This window comes from Thalassophryne amazonica, chromosome 12 (genome assembly GCF_902500255.1).
Source record: "Thalassophryne amazonica chromosome 12, fThaAma1.1, whole genome shotgun sequence".
NCBI lineage: Eukaryota > Metazoa > Chordata > Actinopteri > Batrachoidiformes > Batrachoididae > Thalassophryne > Thalassophryne amazonica.
Genome location: NC_047114.1, coordinates 82,492,827 through 82,506,828, shown reverse-complemented (window position 1 = coordinate 82,506,828; position 14,002 = coordinate 82,492,827). Strand labels below are relative to the sequence as shown.

Here is a 14,002-nt window from a genome sequence, read left to right as displayed (position 1 = left end):
ATGCTCAACTGTACATCACGAGCAATTTGCGGATTATACACCTCATCGTGACCATCTCATGAGCGCCATGGTGATTTGTCAGCCTGACGGGAACTCCAAGTTACTGGTTCATCAGCAACACGATGAAATTTATCCAACCTCATAAAATCACAAGAGCGCAAGCACGTTTGGTAAATGCTGCTGACAAAATCGGTGAAGCAATTGGCCTTCATGAAAATGTGCCACCCTGGCATCTGTCTGTCTGTCTTTGCCTATCAGCCTCTTGGGAAGTTATTGATCCATACAGACCCTTTACTCGCATGTCCTGCAGATGCAGGATGAATGGTTAGGAGGCCTGGAGCTGTTAACCTTACTGAAACCAATCAAATGAGATGTAATCACATACCAAATGTTTCAGACAATCAGACCCATAAACTCAAAAGAGCACTGCAGCGTGTTGACATTTTCACTCATGATCAATATTCTTACGGTGCAGTAGAAAACCAGCTGATTAATCCTTTAAGCAGGTTTTAATGAGCGCGCACTAAAAGGTTGGAATTGTTCAATTGATGATGTGCAGAGATCTTTTTCAGCTATCGACTACACGACACGACCTTCAGCAATGATAATAAACAGGGGCCATTAAATTTTATGAACATAATGTCCTATACAAAAACATCCGTTCATCCATTTTCTATATCCGCTTAAAGGTCACAGGGGATTGGAACCTATCCCAACACTCATAGGGCATGAGGCAGGGTACACCCTGGACAGGACACCAGTCTGTTGCTACAAAAACAATGTCAATGAAAATGTTGGTTGACCTAAAAATTAGAAATGTTCTTTGAAATTATTCATGTGACAGGACTGAGACAAGCCGCTGCCTTCAAAGACAGACACTCATGTTTCTACAGTATGTATAAATCTGACTTTTATATAAATTACTGTAATGTTTGGGAGTTGTGTTGCTTGTCACATTTTTAAAATATTCAATAACAACGTACTCAACTATGCTCTCATAAATAAAACAAAAATAATAAAAAATTCATACAAGAGACAGTGAATTACAGATTGTATTGTACCCCAGCAGCGAATCAGATATTTTGCTGTATGAGTCCTTATAGTATTTTAAATTAACATAAAATCTACAACTTGTAAGAATTTGTTTTTGTTATGAATTATATAAAAATAAAGATGAATCACCTTTCCTTGCATGTTCTGAGGGGTGTTCTCAACAAAATCTAGGGGGTGTGGAGAATTCAATTCTGGGTGCATCTATTACTGTGAACAAAGAACACTGAGATGTTTGTTTGAGGAATTAAAGCATCTTATGGTTGTGTTTGGATATGAATAATTAAAAATGTACCATTTGCACAGGTCCAGAACTGAAGACATGAAGAGCTGATAACCCAGAGCAAAGCTGTTTGATGTAAAGTAACATACGAGGTCTGTTAGAAAAGTATCCAACCTTTTTATTTTTTGCAAAAAACATATGGATTTGAATCACGTGTGATTGCATCAGCCAAGCTTGAACCTTTGTGCGCATGCGTGAGTTTTTTCACGCCTGTCGGTTGCGTCATTCGCCTGTGAGCAGGCTTTGAGTGAGCAGTGGTCCACCCCTCTCGTCGGATTTTTATTGCGAATAAATGTCTGAACGATTTGGAGCTTTGCTGCATCAAATTTTTCCAGAAACTGTGAGAGACCTCCAGGTGGACACCATTCAGAAAATTCAGATGGCTTTCAGGGACGATTTTATGGGGATTACACAGATTAAGGAGTGCTCCAGCCGGTTTAAAGACCGCCCACAGCGTCTGAGAGCGTGGCGCACTCCGAGCGCCGATCGACAGGCTGAAACCCCGCTGAAACAACCAGATCATTTCCAACGTGAAGGCTTTGTTGATCCAGGACGTCGTCTGACTTCCACAAAAAGGCAGAAGACGTGGACATCAAGACTTTTTCGGCACATTCCACTGTTACAGGAGTTTTTTCATGGAAAGAGAAGCGGAGGGATGCACCACCGTGCCGCTCATGGCGCGGGACAAAAGCACCTCCGTGTTGGTCTCACAGGACAGCTTTCAGATGGCTTTCAGACGGCTTTCAGTGGCTTTTCAGTCATGTGACTATCTGAGAAATTGTGCATGAGCTGGACATGCCAGAATACGTTCTGTGAGGCTTCATCACGGCGTTGCTTTGCGCCATGCGGCTCCACCGCGACGCGCAGAATTCCTCCGCACGTCTGTCTCAATGTGCCAAAAAAGTGCAGATGTCCACGTCTTCCGCAATTCCTGTGGAAGTCAGACGACGTCCCGGCTCAACACAGCGTCCAGTGTGGAAATGAACAGCACATTTCACTGTTACAGGAGTTTTTGTCATGGAAAGAGGAGCGGAGGAATTCCGCGAATCGCGGTGGAGCTGCATGGCGCAAAGCAATGCCGTGATGAAGCCTCACAGGACATGTTCTGGCATGTCCAGCTCATGCACAATTTCTCGGATAGTCACATGACTGAAAAGCCACTGAAAGCCATCTGAAAGCCGTCCTGTGAGACCAACACGGACATGCTTTTGTCCCGCGCCATGAGCGGCACGGTGGCGCATCCCTCCGCTTCTCTTTCCATGAAAAAAACTCCTGTAACAGTGGAATGTGCCGAAAAAGTCTTGATGTCCACGTCTTCTGCCATTTTTGTGGAAGTCAGACGACGTCCCGGATCAACAAAGCCTTCACGTTGGAAATGATCTCGTTGTTTAACAGCTGGGCATGTTCAAACTTGTCCTGTAATGCTTCCAACGGAGGTGTTTTGCTGTGGCGCCGCGCGATGAGCGGCTGCATTCCGACGCGTGAATCCATCCGCACGTCTTTCATTACAAAATCTTCTTGAACAGTGGAATGTCCAGATAAACTGCTGATCCCGACCTCTTCTGAAACTTCTCTGTTCTCTCACGACGTCCTGGGTCAACAGAGGCTTAAATTTGGAAGTTTTCAGCTCGAAACAGGCTGACGACAGCGGCTCAGGGCGCGGCGTGCCATCTGGCTCCATGGGCAGTCCTTAAAGCAACAGTAACACTCCATAATCTCTCATCAGCCGTTAAAATTTTCACCGAAAACCGTCTGAATTTCTCGAATGGTGTCCACTTGGATGTGCCTTACAGTTTCAGAAAAAATTTTGATCAAGCAAAGCGCCAGTCTCTCAGGAAGAAGTCAGACAAAGGAATTCCGACGAGGGGGTGGACCAGTGCTCACTCAAAGCCTGCCCACAGGCGAATGACGCAACCGCGTGAAAAAACACGCATGCGCACGAGGGTTCAAGCTTGTCTGACGCAATCACACGTGATTCAAATCCATATAGTTTCTTTTCTAATAGACCTTGTATGCCTGGTGGAAATGAGGAGCAGGTGTGGTATCAATTACTTTGAAATGTGATTGTCAGTTCCTGCAATTTTGTAAATCTGGTGGCCAATATGGCCACCAGGATGCCAGTCAGCCTCTGCAAGCCATCATCAGCAACAACAGGAGCCTCTTCAACCACACACTGCTGCTTCCCAAGTACAGGACCAACAGACTGAAAAACTCCTTTGTCCCTCAGGCCATCAGACTCACTCAGGGGGAGGAGGAGTAACAGGAAGACAGAGGACGGGAATGAGAGGAACTGGAGTAGCCAGTAAACGGTATTGATCAGTATGTCTGATATTTATATTGTGCATTTATATATATGTTTGCAAACTGTTTTTCTTTGATACTCTGTGTACTTCTTACCTTGTGTGCTGCTATGCAATGCTGCTGGAACCTCAATTTCCCAAGGGATCAATAAAGTTCTATCTAATGTAATCTACCGCTTGTCTGTTAAATGGACAGGAAAAAAAAAACTTGTTTAACATATTTAACAGACAAGCAGTTCTTTTCAGAACAAGAAATGCTTTTTCATGGGGAAGCAAACAAATATCAACGAATGCTTGTCAATAAAAATGTAAGTCTAAACAAAAATGGAGCCTAGACTGGAAAGTTTGTTGTGTGCAGAGAAGTTCTTCACCGCAGTTTTCCATGCAAATTTAACATCCGTGCAAATGTATACTTCTAAGCAACATAAATTCCAGATCTACACAAAATAAGAGCTACAAATAACAAAAAAATTTGGCTGTTTGTGCACTTTTTTGGGGGGGGGGGGGGGGGTGTTCGTAGGGGGTCTTACCCAGGAAGTAATTCAGTGTAGAACTGCCACTGTGCAAATTTTATATATATATATATATATATATATATATATATATATATAATAGAGAGAGAGAGAGAGGTGTTCCGGGCACGTCCCAGAGGCCCTGGGGAAAACCCAGGACACGCTGAGTTGCTGCCCCTGCGACCTGACTCTGGATAAAGCGGAAGAAAATGGATGGATGGAAATATAAAACAATAAGAAATCACTTATACATTTAAGTATTCACAGCCTTTGCCATGAGGTGCATCCTGTTTCCACTGATCACCCTTGAGATGTTTCTACAGCTTAACTGGAGTCCACCTGGGGCAAATTCAATTATTTGGACATGATTTGAAAGGCACACACCTGTCTACATATAAGGCCCAACAGTTGACAGTGCATGTCAGAGCACAAACCAAGCATGAAGTCAACGGAACTGCCTGTATACCTCCGAGACAGGATTGTCTTGAGGCACAAATCTGGGGAAGGGCACAGAAACATTTCTGCTGCTTTGAAGATCCCGATGAGCACAGTGGCCTCCATCATCACATCTGTAAAGGGAAGGAAGTTCAGATCCATCAGGACTCAGAAATTTGCAAGGAATTTCAAAAACTATTTTTTATGTTGTCATTATGGGGTGTTGTGAGTAGAATTTCGAGGGGAAAAATTATTTACTCCATTTTGAAATAAGGCTGTAACACAATGTGGAAAATGAAGTGTTGTGAATAGTTTCCATGTACACTGTAGAGTCGGGCCTATCTTCTGCTTGGATCCCTTATCAGAGCTGTTGGGGAAAAAAATGGAATTTGTTAAAGGCCAGCAATAACTGGTGTAATACAAACATTCAGTGTGCTTCATAAATTCAGTAAAACTTTGGTTGACACTTGCACAAGCCTCTTGCACAAAGTGTTTCTGAGTGTGTGTGTGTGTGTGGGGGGGGGGGGGGGGGGGGGGGGGTGTACACCTCTGACTTTATTCTGTCGGATTCCTCAATTCAAACCAAAAATAATCAATGGCATCACCAGAAAACGATACTATCCGTTACCATAGTGAGGGCTTTGTGTGAAGAGCCGAGAAGAGCTCGGAGTGATTCAGAAACTCTGGCCAACCCTCGGTCACGTGACACAGCCACCGGCAGCGGCAGAGAGAGCGCAGAAGGGACGCAGAGGCTCGGCACAGCAGCAAAACCTCCGCCTCCTCTCTTTTTAACTCAAATCTTTTACTCCCACTCGGTGAGTACATCCGACCAATGCTTTTTTTTTCTCCCCCTTCCCTGACACACATAATTTTTAATCACCCTTTTCTTGATCTCTTGTCTTGGGGAAGTGTTTTCTCGTTTTGTGCATGCAATGACTTGAATCTTGGATGCTGAGCGCTGCTGATCCGGTGACGTCCTTTGACAAATAGACCTACGTGCTTGCGGACGATTTTAGTTTTTCCTTTTTTTTTTCCTCTCCACCTTCTTCCTCTCTTCGAGCTCACTGGTTATTTCCACCTCTTTATTTTCCGTGGCTTACTTTGGGTTTTGGTGCTTTTCTTTGAGCTTGCCAGGTTTCTGTGATGTTGGAGACAGACAGCATGTCTCCCACAAGAACAGTCCAAACAACAGTTTTGATTTTCTGCTATGAGGATTTTGCTTTTCTAATCGGTGAGAACTTTGCTGGAGTTTGTCTCTTCGTATTCTTGCCACTTCTTTATACAACACAAACTGGAACTTTTTCATGGTGGGAACGTGCTGCACAAAAATGGATTTGTATTGAATATCAAAAAAGAAAAAAATTCTGTGTATGCGCACAAACGGTGCCCCTGGAACACTTTGTATTTAACACATTTTAATTTGTTTATGCTATTTCAAATACAAAATAAATAAATGCATAAATAATACAAATTTCTAAAATTATCTTACTTAAACTCAAACTGAAATCTACGATGGAGTTTTAGGGCCACATAGGGCCATTCTTTAATATTATGACTTTATTCTCGTAAAATTACAACTTTATTCTTGTAAAATTACAACTTTTTTTCTCATAAAATTACGACTTTATTCTTGAAGTCTTAAAATTACGACTTTATTCGCGTAATATTATGACTTTATTCTCGTAAAATTACAACTTTATTCTTGTAAAATTACAACTTTTTTCTCATAAAATTACAACTTTATTCTCGAAGTCTAAAAAAAAAATTCTATGTGGCTCTAAAATGCCGTCGTAGAAATCAAATCTCTACAACTTCATATAATTTAATTAAAAATATAAAAGCCAAGATGAGTTGCATAAGTAATGGAACACTTTGGTATCATACCTGAAAATAATCATTTTTATTGCCAGTTTCCTTCAGACAAGTCAGAGGATGGATACATGAACATTTCCAAGTCACTGAATATGTCTTCAATTTTATTTACATGAGTTATGAAGAAATACAAACGGTATAGCACTCCGTAGTAAATCTGTTAGTTCTCAAAAACTGAGTAACTGTACAAGAAGGAGAAGAGTGAGGAAAGCCACCAAGACACCCAGACAACCCAGAATAAGTTACAGGCTTCTGTGGCTGTGATTGGAGAAAATGTGCATAGTGCATATTTTGCATTTTGTATCCCCAGTTATACAATTTCATGAAAATTCAGTAAGGTATGTCTTCTATAATACATCCCAATTCTAAGGCAGAACTCTACTAGTGAATACTAAGGTATATCTAAAAAAGAAGAGTAGAATAGAAGAGTAGAGATGGAGAAATACAACCAGTTTTATCTCATGATGAAGTGGTATAGAGGAGGGTTTTCTTTCACTAAAACATCAAATCTAGGCTTGCATCACAGATGTACCTTCTGACAAATTGCAGCTGAACTTTCAGGTCTTCTTTTTAAGAAAATCCCCCAAGCTGTATAATAGTTTATATATATATATATATACACAACCCCTGGCAAAAATTATGGAATCACCGGCCTCGGAGGATGTTCATTCAGTTGTTTAATTTTGTAGAAAAAAGCAGATCACAGACATGACACAAAACTAAAGTCATTTCAAATGGCAACTTTCTGGCTTTAAGAAACACTATAAGAAATCAGGAAAAAAAATTGTGGCAGTCAGTAACGGTTACTTTTTTTAGACCAAGCAGACGGAAAAAAATATGGAATCACTCAATTCTGAGGAAAAAATTATGGAATCATGAAAAACAAAAGAACGCTCCAACACATCACTGGTATTTTGTTGCACCACGTCTGGCTTTTATAACAGCTTGCAGTCTCTGAGGCATGGACTTAATGAGTGACAAACAGTACTCTTCATCAATCTGGCTCCAACTTTCTCTGATTGCTGTTGCCAGATCAGCTTTGCAGGTTGGAGCCTTGTCATGGACCATTTTCTTCAACTTCCACCAAAGATTTTCAATTGGATTAAGATCCGGACTATTTGCAGGCCATGACATTGACCCTATGTGTCTTTTTGCAAGGAATGTTTTCACAGTTTTTGCTCTATGGCAAGATGCATTATCATTTTGAAAAATGACTTCATCATCCCCAAACATCCTTTCAATTGATGGGATAAGAAAAGTGTCCAAAATATCAACGTAAACTTGTGCATTTATTGATGATGTAATGACAGCCATCTCCCCAGTGCCTTTACCTGACATGCAGCCCCATATCATCAATGACTGTGGAAATTTACATGTTCTCTTCAGGCAGTCATCTTTATAAATGTCATTGGAACGGCACCAAACAAAAGTTCCAGCATCATCACCTTGCCCAATGCAGATTCGAGATTCATCACTGAATATGACTTTCATCCAGTCATCCACAGTCCACAATTGCTTTTCCTTAGCCCATTGTAACCTTGTTTTTTTCTGTTTAGGTGTTAATGATGCCTTTCGTTTAGCTTTTCTGTATGTAAATCCCATTTCCTTTAGGCGGTTTCTTACAGTTCGGTCACAGACGTTGACTCCACTTTCCTCCCATTCGTTCCTCATTTGTTTTGTTGTGCATTTTCGATTTTTGAGACATATTGCTTTAAGTTTTCTGTCTTGACGCTTTGATGTCTTCCTTGGTCTACCAGTATGTTTGCCTTTAACAGCCTTCCCATGTTGTTTGTATTTGGTCCAGAGTTTAGACACAGCTGACTGAACAACCAACATCTTTTGCAACATTGTGTTACTCTCTTTTAAGAGTTTGATAATCCTCTCCTTTGTTTCAATTGACATCTCTCGTGTTGGAGCCATGATTCATGTCAGTCCACTTGGTGCAACAGCTCTCCAAGGTGTGATCATTCCTTTTTAGATGCAGACTAACGAGCAGATCTGATTTGATGCAGGTGTTAGTTTTGGGGATGAAAATTTACAGGGTGACTCCATAATTTATTCCTCAGAATTGAGTGATTCCATATTTTTTTTCCCTCTGCTTGGTCTAAAAAGTAACCGTTACTGACTGACACAATTTTTTTTTCCTGATTTCTTATAGTGTTTCTTAAAGCCAGAAAGTTGCCATTTGAAATGACTTTAGTTTTGTGTCATGTCTGTTATCTGCTTTTTTTCTACAAAATTAAACTGAATGAACATCCTCTGAGGCCGGGGTTGTATATAGTAATGGTAAATGGACTGCGTTTATGTAGCGCTTTTCCCTCTGCATTGGACGCTCAAAGAGCTTTACAATTATGCCACCCATTCACACAGACACACTCACACACTGATGTCGGGGTGCTGTCATACAAGGTGCCCACTACACACTGGGAGGAACTCAGGGATTAAGGATGTTGCCCAAGGGCCCTTAGTGACTTTCCTGTCAGGCAGGGGTTTGAACCAAGAATCCTCTGGTCTGAAGCCCAACACTTAACCACTAGAACATCACATATAAAACATATAACTATGCACATTTTCTTCATAACTGATGTAAATAAAGTCCAAGACATATTCAGTGACTTGGAAATGTTCATGTATCCATCCCCTGACTTGTCGGAAGAAAACTGGCAATAAAAATGATTTACAGGTATTATACCAAAGCGTTCCATTACTTATGCAACCCATTATTTTGTCTTATATATTTTAATTTATATCAAGTTGTAGAGATTTGCTTTCAGTTTGAGTTTAAGGTAGATCATTTTAGAAATCTGTATCTTCTGTGTTTGAAATGCCATAAACAAAATGTGTGAAATACAAAGTGTTCCAAAACTTTTGGAGGGCACGTTGTATATGAGGTCTGTTAGAAAAGTATTGGACCTTTTTATTTTTTGCAAAAACCTAATGGATTTGAATCACGTGTGCTTGCATGAGCAAACCTTGAACCTTCGTGCGCATGCATGAACTTTTTCATGCCTGTCGATTGCATCATTTTCTGGCAAGCAGCCTTTGTGTGAGGACATGTGCAGCGCGCTCGGCGGATTTTCATTGCAAGGAAAATGGCTGAACGACTGGAGCAGCACTACTGCATCAAATTTTGCCAGAAACTGGGTGAAAGCCAGGTGGAAATTATTCGGAAGATTCAGACGGCTTTCGGTGACGATCCTATGGGCATCACACAGATTAAGGAGCGGTACAACCAGTTTAAAGACGTCCACACAACGGTGGAGAGCGAGCCACGCTCCGGTTGACCATCAACATGCTGAAATGACCGGATCATTCCAAAGTGAACACTCTGGTGATGTGGGACCATCGTGTGACTATCTGAGAAATTGCGGAAGAGGTGGACATCAGCACTTTTTCGGTACATTCCACTATGACAGAAGATTTGGCCATGAAAAGAGTTGCTGTGAAATTCGTGCCAAAGCTGCCGACGGCGGAGCAAAAGCACCTTCGTGTTGAAGTCTCACAGGACATGTTGTGACATGCCCACCTCCTCCACAATTTCTCAGATAGTCACACGACTGAAAAGTCACCGAAAGCCGTCTGAATCATCCAAAAGGTTTCCACCTGGCTGTTGCCCAGTTTCTGGCAAAATTTGATGCGGCGCTGCTCCAGTCGTTCCATCTTTTTCCTTGGAAAGAAAATCCACTGAGCGCACAACACACACCTCACACAAACGCTGCTTGGCAGAAAATGATGCAATCGACAGGCGTGAAAAAATGCACGCATGCGCACGAAGGTTCAAGGTTTGCTCATGCAAGCACACGTGATTCAATTCCATCAGGTTTTTGCAAAAAATAAAAAGGTCCGATACTTTTCTAACAGACCTCGTATGTGTGTGTGTGTGTGTGTGTGTGTGTGTGTGTGTGTGTGTGTGTGTGTGTGTGTGTGTGTGTGTGTGTGTGTGTGTGTGTGTGTGTATTGGGGGGGGTTGAGAGAGGCCTCAGCTCTTCCAAATTAAGAGAACAATGCAGAAAATAACTGCATTGATTCTACAAGTAGTTGCATCACATAACACTTTGCAAATGGAGAAAGCGATTGCGGACACAGAGAACCCAAACAAATGTAACCTACAGTATTTGCAACTGTTTCTGCTGCAGTTTCACCCAGTACATGCAGAAACACAAACCCACTGAGAATAGCCACAACACAATAGAAGTAGGAACAACACAAAAACAAGTTTCTTACTCTGGTCCCTTTTATGGATCAACTGCACAGTGAATTGTGAATGAAAAGAATATAACCTGAAAATATAGCTAACTTAAGTGTACAATAATCATTCAAAGTAAATAAATGAACTGACTCAGATCTGCTGACCCTGTGCTACCAGCCAAAAAATAGAGTGCAGTGATGCACTGAACAGTTCATCAGTAAAAGTCCTCTGGACAGACACCTCTTTTTATGTTATTAGTACCTCCTTTGTTTTGTGGCTACTTGTAACGCATTTGAGTTTTTGCATGTATTGTGTGAATTTGCAGTAGACAATATCAAATCTAATTGTTACAAGTGCTGTCAGTTGTATTTGTTTATGTTCGGTTTGTGCAAGCATTTTTTTTTATGGAACTACCTCTTGTTGAATTGATGCAGGTGCTTTATGTGTTTTTCTTTTCTACATGTACTATATCAGTCATTCCCAAACTTAACAATACCAGGACTTTCCACATTTTATTATGTTACAGTTTATTACAAAATGGAGTAAATTTATTTTCCCCCTCAAAATTCTACTCACAACACCCCATAATGACAACATTAAAAAGGTTTTTCTTTGGATTTTTTTTTTTTTTTTTTGCAAATTTATTAAAAACTAAGAAATCACATGTACATAAGTATTCACAGCCTTTCCTCAATATGTTGTTGATGCACCTTTGGCAGAAATTACAGCTTCAAGTCTTCTTGAATATGATGCTACAAACTTGGTGCATCTATCCTTGGGCAGTTTTGCCCATTCCTCTTTGCAGCACCTCTCAAGCCCCATCAGGTTGGATGGGGAACATCAGTGCACAGCCATTTTCAGATCTCTCCAGAGATGTTCAAAAGGATTCAAATCTGGGCTCTGGCTGGGCCACTCAAGGACATTCACAGAATTGTCCTGAAGCCACTCATTGTCTGAGAGTACTTCAGGTGCCTTTGGCAAACTCCAGGTGGGTTGCAATGTACCTTTTCCTGAGGAGTGACTTCCGACTGGCCACTGTACCATACAGGCCTGATTGGTGGATTGCTGCAGAGGTGGTTGTCCTTCTGGAAGGCTCTCCTCTCTCCACAGAGGAATGCTGAAGCTCTGACAGAGTAACGATCGGGTTCTTGGTCACCGCCCTATGCACCTCCCTGGCCTTTTTCCCCCCAGGTCACTCAGTTTAGACGGACGGACAGTTCTAGGAACAGTCCTGGTGGATACAAACTTCTTCCGTTTAGGGATGATGGAGGCCACTGTACTCAGTGGGACCTTCAAAGCAGCAGAAATATTTCTGTACCCTTCCCCAGATTTGTGCCTCGAGACAATCCTATCTCAGAGGTCTACAGACAATTCCGTTGACTTCATGCTTGGTTTGTGCTCTGACATGAACTGGGATCTTTTGTAGACAGGTGTGTGCCTTTCCAAATCATGTCCAATCAACTGAATTTACCCCAGGTGGACTCCAGTTAAGCTGTAGAAACACCTCAAGGATGATCAGTCGAAACAGGATGCACCTGAGCTCAATTTGGAACTTCATGGCAAATGCTGTGAATACTTATGTGCACGTGATTTCCTAGTTTTTTTTTTTTTTTTTTTTTCATTTTTAGTAAGTTTACAAAAATCTCAAAACCTTTTTTCACGTTGTCATTATGGGGTGTTGTGGGTAGAATTTTGAGGGGGGGGGGGAATAATTTAATGTATTTTTGATTAAGGCTGTACCACAAGGGTGGGCAATCACCTCAGCAGGTGATTTAATTGATGATCAGGTGTTTAATTTTAGGGGCGAAGCTCATCAGCAAACTCACCTGCTGAGGTGATTGGCTGCATAGAAAACCTGCACTGTCTTGGCCCTCATTGCACACCCCTGCAATAACATAACAAAATGTGCAAAAATTGAAGTGCTGTGAATACTTTCCAGATGAGCTGTCTGTCTGTCTGTGTGTGTGTGTGTGTGTGTGTGTGTGTGTGTGTGTGTGTGTGTGTGTGTGTGTGTGTGTGTGTGTGTGCATATATCTATATTATAATAGTCAAGTGGCGCGCGCGTGTGTGTGTGTGTGTGTGGCTTCGATCATGGAAAAACTGGGGACAGATGACATTTGCCGTTTGGTATGCTTATGTATTTTGGGTAAACGCCTTCCCCCGGAGGAGCTGGGGGAGGTGTGTGTGGATCGGGAGGTCTGGGCGGCTTTGCTTGAGCTGCTGCCCCCGCGACCCGACTCCGGATAACGCGGAAGAAAATGGATGGATGGATGGATGTATTTTGGGTCAAGGATGAAAGCTGCAAAAATGGAAAGTTGAGATAGGACTAATATTTTTGGAGAAATTAGCAGTATTAGCTTACAACAATGAACAATGGACATTGTGCTGCAATGCACCATGGGAGTTTGGGGGTTTTGGGCAGTGGTGGGCACAGATAACCAAAAAATTAACTTCGATAACAGATAATCAGATAACTGAAAAGTTATCTTCGATAAAGATAAAACAATAAACCATCCAAAAATGTATCAGAAGTTACAGATAACCGATAACTTCCAATATTATCGCTAGCACATTTACAACTACTAGTAAAACAAATTTAATAGCTTCTAGTAATATTAAAAGTAATAACAGACCCAAACAATGAGACCACACTTTTTTCTTTCAACATTCTGCCCCTGCTGGAAGTTCTTGCTTATGACAGCACTCCCAGCACAGAAGCACCCCAAGAGCAGCCATAAGGCTGAAAGAGCCTGAAATATGATGTGTGTCATCAGTGTGACACACTGATGAAGACCTAGTCGAAACGCGCCTGTGCTCCTGATCCTGTCGTCTTGCCGTGAGTCATTAAAACTTTTATTAAGAAGGACACTTGAGTGTTGCTGGCTATATTTTTATATTGACTTAGTTTTTGAGCCCTGCACCTCCACTCCTGGTCCCTGTGAGTGCTCGTTTTTTTCTTTACAAAGGTAAAATATAACATATATCTTTTAATGTTGAATAATGCACTAATTCTGAGGTTTTGTAACAAACAGACAGATCGCAAAGGATTCTGGGTAAAAGTGCCTCTGCTAAACACTGATTGGTTCAGTCATTCATTATGTAAACCAACACGTTAATGTGACGTCTGTCGTGTGTTGGTGTTTAAAGATAAATGTGCTTTTGTAAAATATTCCATTTTTTATTTGCAAAAACAGGCATTTGCAAGTGCCATCGCAAAATGTTTTGCATGTGGAGAGAATGAGCGCACATTTTATGATGTTGTAAAACGTGATTTACACTGTGCGAGATGATTTTTCATGCAGGAATTTTTTGGAGTTTCAGGTTAATCGTGCGTCCTGCATCGTGTAGTGTACATGGAGTA

At 41.4% G+C, this 14,002-nt stretch overlaps 1 protein-coding gene across 3 annotated transcripts in view; it reads left to right on the top strand.

Annotated features, from left to right (window-relative positions):
- Window positions 1-5,270: 5,270 nt before the first annotated feature.
- LOC117521461 (RNA-binding Raly-like protein) overlaps window positions 5,271-14,002 on the top strand; it is a 153,522-nt gene continuing 144,790 nt past the window's right edge. The window contains exon 1 of one of the 3 annotated variants that reach the window (XM_034182757.1): window positions 5,271-5,395. The gene's annotated coding sequence lies outside the window, so the exon portion shown is untranslated. The remainder of the gene's footprint in view (window positions 5,396-14,002) is intronic. The other 2 variants (XM_034182758.1, XM_034182760.1) reach the window with 2 other exon arrangements.